Source organism: Chenopodium album, chromosome 5, assembly GCF_948465745.1.
Source record: "Chenopodium album chromosome 5, dcCheAlbu1.1, whole genome shotgun sequence".
NCBI lineage: Eukaryota > Viridiplantae > Streptophyta > Magnoliopsida > Caryophyllales > Amaranthaceae > Chenopodium > Chenopodium album.
In genome coordinates, this window is record NC_137838.1 from 55458048 (window position 1) to 55464261 (window position 6214).

Here is a 6214-nt window from a genome sequence, read left to right on the forward strand (position 1 = left end):
TACAATTATAGCATAAAGCTGCTGAAAATTCTACAAGGCAGGTTGAAGATTAGTATGCAGATTAGGAATCTTGAAGATTGTAACAAGTGGTGTTGGAGTGCCAAGAACATATTTCAGAATAGTGTAATGCAAAGTTTATGTGCAGCTTTGGTTTATAATGTCTGGCAGTAAAGGAATGATGTTATCTGGAATGCTAAGATGTAGAGGCCTGATTGTATTGTGAATTGAATCTTGATGAGTGACATTTATGGCACTCATTTGATCTCTTTTTGGATGAATTTTATTTCATTTTGTAGTTCTTTTCCTTAGTTTTCCTTAGTTTTGCTCTTTATTTCTTTACTTTGTGCTTTTCGTAGTTAGTTTCTTTATTTTGTGCATTTTCTTGTTTATTCGTTGTTTTTCTCTATTATTTTTTTGTTTTCCTTTGTTTTTAGGTTATGATCGATCATCCAAAGATTTCCGAGCTTCCCTTCAACATTTATCATCGCATTGGATGCCTTGTGCTAGCATTTTGAGCTTCAAGTCTAGAGGAACTCGAAGGGCAATTTTCAAGACCGGTGCACGCATGCGGTAGGGGCATCATCTATGCCTCAAACCCACCAAAATGGCCATATACTTGCTGCCTACTTTGATGTTCATCACCATCACCAAGTTGTGTGTACAAGGGTGATCAAGGTCGAAGAAGGGGAAGGAAGAGACCCTCCTAGGTGCGGGCGCACAAAGGGTCTGTGCAGCCGCACAGGTGGCGCGTGCGGCTGCACAGGAGGCGCGTGCGGGCGCACCCCCCTGGGTTTGTGCTCGTGCGCCTCCTCTTCTCCCCTATGTGCGGCCGCACCTGCGTGGGTCTATTTTTGGACGTCATAACCGACTTCTCCCTTGTATATATAGTAGTTTCCTTCTATTTTTAGATAGATTTTGATTAGAGATTCATACTAGAATTCATTCATAGATTTTTCATTAGATTTTTAGAGAGAGAATTAGAGCTTTGATCATATTTTGTAGAGAGAGAAACTCTAGTTTGAAGAGAGAGAAATTCATGATGTATTGTTAATGATTCAAGATTTCTTCATTGCAATTGATCTTTGATCAAGTTTTGTAAGGATTACTCATCTTTGATTTCAATATAAGTTTGATTTTAGTTGATTTCATTTGTTTTTCATATGATTGTTGATTGTTTGATGTTTGATTGAAGTTTGATTGATTTTTGATTTGATTTTAGTTTTTAAATATAATCATGATGAAATTGTTGATTAGTTGTGTTTTGATCTTAATTACTATGATTAGTGAGTAGTTTACTTGCTAGGGTAATGGTGAAGCATGTATGAGTAATGGATTAGTGTTAATTGGGGATAATTGATGGAGTTGATGATGTAATTAAACTTGGTTGATGAATCATGTGCATGTGTGTGATTAATTGAAGATTGGCCAACTTTGATTGTTGCACTAGATTGCATTGTAAGTTCACATTAATACGGACCATTGATTTGTGGCTTGTATTTACACGATTGAGGTGTCTTGTGATGTTTCCTAGCTAGATTTTATCGTAGTTGACGCTAGTTAGACCTCTAGGAGAATAGCTTGATATGCTCTTTTGGTTGCATGATTGATTTTCCCTCACATTGATTGACTTAGTTGATTTGACCTCCAATTAGCCATCTCCATTACGAATGCATGTGGATCCTAGCCCTAGTGTTTATCATCTTTGATTTTCTACAAGTTTATTTGTTGTCATTAGTTCTAGTTTTAGCTTACAACCCCACTTTCGACTTCGGAATAGCTTAGCGCAAGACAATAGACTTTCAATCACTATTCCTTTGGGTTCGACCCTTGACTTGCTACTATACTTGTATAGGGGTTAGTTGAGTGTATAAATTTTGTTTGACCCTTTGGGGAAGGTAGCCCAACGACCTACCATTTCACCATCGATCAAATCTGTAAAGATGTATACTATAGAATTAGTAGTATAGTTTCTTGTAAAGTTAGAGCTAGTGATATAGCTTGGATGAGGTGTAGATTGCTTAGAGGCTTAGATGCCTCCGTGTAATTAGTTTTTTTGTGATTAATAATTTTTTTTTGCTTTTCTCAAAAAAAAAAAAAAAAAAAAAAAAGCTAATTACAATATTTCTGGACAATGATGTCATTAAAAGCTTAAATCACCTAATTAGGAGTTGATTAGGGAAAGGGTAGCAATCACTTGAATTTATCAGTTTTAGGGATAGTAATTAACAACTTTTTTGGGGGTAGTATTTTACAAAACGCTTTTTTTTAGGTAGTAATTGACAAGTTTCCCCTAATTCCCAGGTTGTGTAGAAGATTGTTGGCCATTGTAAACACCTGATTGTGTCTCCCCAAAAACCAAACTTAATGATGAGCAATGTGTGGTTCCTACAGGCGTGGGTACCTTGCATCGTACAACCGTTTCGCGGAAAGAACATATTACACACATGTAAAGAACATACCGTTGTAATAAAAAGAACATACTATTAAAAAGTAATGAACATATATCTAAAGTAAAAAGAACATATTTATATTAAAAAAAAAGAGTGAAAAGAACATATGTTCATGTTCTTTAATTGTTAGTGTAATGTACTTTTATTTGTGACATAATGTTAATTACTTATTGTGAAATGTTCTTTGATTTTTTTTTTTAAATTACGGTGAATATACATAAATAATGTTCATTACATATTTTCATGTTCTTTATAAATATTACGGATGTTCTTTAGATGTATAAAAAAACATAAAATTGGATATTCTTTACAAAACAGTTATATGTTCTTTATAAAACAACTTTATGTTCTTTAAAAAACTGCTACATGTTCTTTCTGCGTTTTTTTTGTCTGTACATTGCTAGGTAAAAGCTGCTATACCTTAAAATTTTCAATGATGAGTACCTTTCACGTTTTGATTAACGAGCTTAGTAAAGAGTTGAAGAATCTCGCGAAGTTTCCTTAAGCCTTGACCAAAGTTCTAACCTTACCTAAGGTGTTATTAACCAAAGTCATTCATTTTGTGCCTTTATACCCAAAATCATTTATTTCATGTCCTTAAAATCTTTTGTGTCCAAACCATGAAAGCGCCCAACACAAATAAATGATTCTGGCCCATTTTTCCGGTCCAATCATTGCTTAGTAGGATGAGGTTTGAACAAAGCTTTCCAACAATATATCAAAAGCATAAATCCGACTTAAAATGAATAACTTATGATTAAAATACTAACCAAGCCTAGGTCCACATTATTAGCTACAACCCAATGGTTATATGGGGACGAAATACTTTATTTAGGCCCTATATAATCATACTTCCAATCCTAAATCAATTAGGATTCTTTTGGAACTTTTATCTAAAGAGTTCGAAGCCGAATGAACGCCTAAAATAGGCAATATCGAACACCTTAGAGGCGTGCTTCAACTAGGGTGCCTTATAAAGAATAATAGACGCCTCTTGAAGGCATTCTATATTCTATTTCTTACATAACGCCTTACTACGCTAACGGCTTCCAATTCTATGTCCAAAATAACAGAAAACATGGAGAAAAGAACGGTTAGCTTATGGCAAGCGTTATGTATTCATATAAAAGAGAACGCCTAACATAGGTGACAGTTCTCTTTTTTCTTTTTTTTTTTTTTTTTGAATTTTTTTTATTTTATAATTATAACTTTTACTATAATAATAATAATAATAATAATAATAATAATAATAATAATTTATTATTAATTATCTTTGAAACAATTATTATTAATTTGTATGGATTAATAAATAGAGCACCAAAATTACAACATTTTATTAATTTTTACAAATTTTTTTACAAGCTAGTACTGTAGTATAATTGCAATAAGTAAAGATGAAATACAAAAATTGTCAACAATACTCTTCTTCAACATATTAATACAAAGTATTTCAATAATTCAAATATTTTACAAAGAATTAATCAAACGAACTGAATGACTTGGAGCATATTCACGTCATATATTAGATTAAAAAAAATAATGAACCAAAAGAATCAATACATTCTCCAATTGAATAAGTTTCTGCTTCTCAAAATTAGACCTGCAAAAGAAAATTCTATAATGTCAGAGAATATACAATTGATCCAAGATAAAGAGATAGCGAGAAAGTTGAAGCTAGATGGAGGTATATGAAAATATGTCAATAAGTAGAACAAGTTTGAAAAAAAGATCGCCGAGGGTAGACGCATAGTCTCAAGATTCATATAATCTAATATCTTCAAAAAATATACAAAATTTAAATATCAAATTCAAAAACCGAGAAATTCCATGAATCAATCTCATAAAAATCATATGATGTAACACAATCACAAAGACAACTTTAGTGATTTGAACATAACCCAACAAGCACAATTCCTTGAATTTTGAATACAAAAGCATAGATCTACAATATTTTCATTATAAAACCCGAAAAAAAAATCAAAGAAATTGGGGGAAAAAAATACCTGACGACCCGCACGAGAAGAACGAATAATGGGCTGGGAGATCCATATCTTAGACTTTGTTCAATCTAATAGATTTAAGTATGAAGGAAATAGGTAAAGGAAGAATTTCTACTAAGAGAATGTGTAGTTGGATGGAGAGAGGCAGAAAATAGAGATAAGGAGGTGAGGAGGCGGCAAAAGGGAGTCAGGAACAAATATGAGGGTTAGGGTTTTGACTAGTGGAATGGTGGGATAAATACAATAAGTAGTACGAGTAACTGATAAATCAAATAGACTATTAATAAAGGGGGACGTTCTATTTAATTCGACTTACAAAACGGTCCTCAATTAAAGGCGTTCTATTTGATTATAGAGAACGCTTGTCCAACTTGACATTTATGTATTGAGTGTTACATTTTCCACATTTTGTAGTAGTGTGATAGTCCTTATTATCCCGTTCAAATTAAAAGACGTCTGGATATAATTCGCAAACATAATTCCATTAGAAATCAAACTCCGTACGGCTTTAATATCTTTTTTAGAACCATCGCGCAATGCCAGGACTAATGTGGCGTGTCAACACCCAACGCGGCACGTCAGACCCAGCGTGACGCGTCAAAGTCAGTTTTATTTCCATTCAAGTCACGATCTTTTTCTTATCGTTCGACTCTATTTTTTGTTATAATTACTAGTTGAACCACCATGTGCAACGCACGCAACAGACAACTTGGTTTGTAAGTATAGTAGTGTAGGGAATATTTCAAGCATTCCAAACTTGAACCTCATTGTGATCATAAACTTAAGCATGGTGGCGTCCAAAGGGAAGAAAGCTAGAGCAAAAGAGTCGCTAACAAGTTTTAGGAACTTGTAAACCGTTGACAGGGTGAAGGTTACACCCCTTCACGATCCATGAGATTGCTAACTTCATAGTGGTATGGAACCATGACTGGATATTCGGGGATGATGGTAAGAATCCAATCTAAAAGAGATTGAACCTGCCCTAAAATAGGCCTCTACTCTATTCTTCTCATATTTATGTGCGATTTCTGACTAACATGCAATCATTAGATTAACCCTAAACCTGTTTAATCTATGTTGGTTGAATATTAACGCACAAATAAAACTATTATTGGCGATCACTTGAATTGAAATCATATTAGCCTAAACCAATTTATTAATTATCTTATTAAGCGTGATTTCAAGTACAAATTCCCTTTAAACCTGCATAAAAGGCATGATCAAGAAATAACAATAAATAATATATATCAAGCAACATAATAATTAATCATAATTACAACAATCATAACAACCATATTAATAATAAAGCATAATATTAATAGCAAGATCCTAGGCATGATACTAACAAGATTAATAACAAACCCTAGCATGTCACTAAACAATAAAAATCAAAGCTTTAACCCTAACATGGCACTAACATGATATTGAAAGAAGGAAAAGGCAACCTAAGCATGATACTAGAAAGCAATAATAATATCCTAACATGATACTAGGATTCTAGGAATTAATTAAACAATCTAAGCATGCTTTCTACAAGAATAGAGCAATAAGATTACATACTTTGATGCCTCATACCTCTTCCTAATAACAAAATACACGCGTTAGTAAACTTCAATTAAAATATTGAATCAAATAATTAAATTAACTAATTGAAAAGAGTTTAGAAATTGGATTTGGGACCAAACCCTCAGAAAAGTATCAACCTTTCACGTCTAGGACGAAGGCAATTTTGAACTTGGCTAGGTGTGTCTAGATTTGTGAATG

At 33.2% G+C, this 6214-nt stretch overlaps 1 long non-coding RNA gene across 1 annotated transcript; it reads right to left on the reverse strand.

Annotated features, from left to right (window-relative positions):
* Window positions 1-3760: 3760 nt before the first annotated feature.
* LOC145630757 (uncharacterized) lies at window positions 3761-4673 on the reverse strand. Its single transcript, XR_014112234.1, has 2 exons — window positions 4454-4673; window positions 3761-4050 (listed from the first exon to the last, which is right to left on the reverse strand). It is a non-coding gene; the product is annotated as an uncharacterized LOC145630757 (long non-coding RNA).
* Window positions 4674-6214: the final 1541 nt, after the last annotated feature.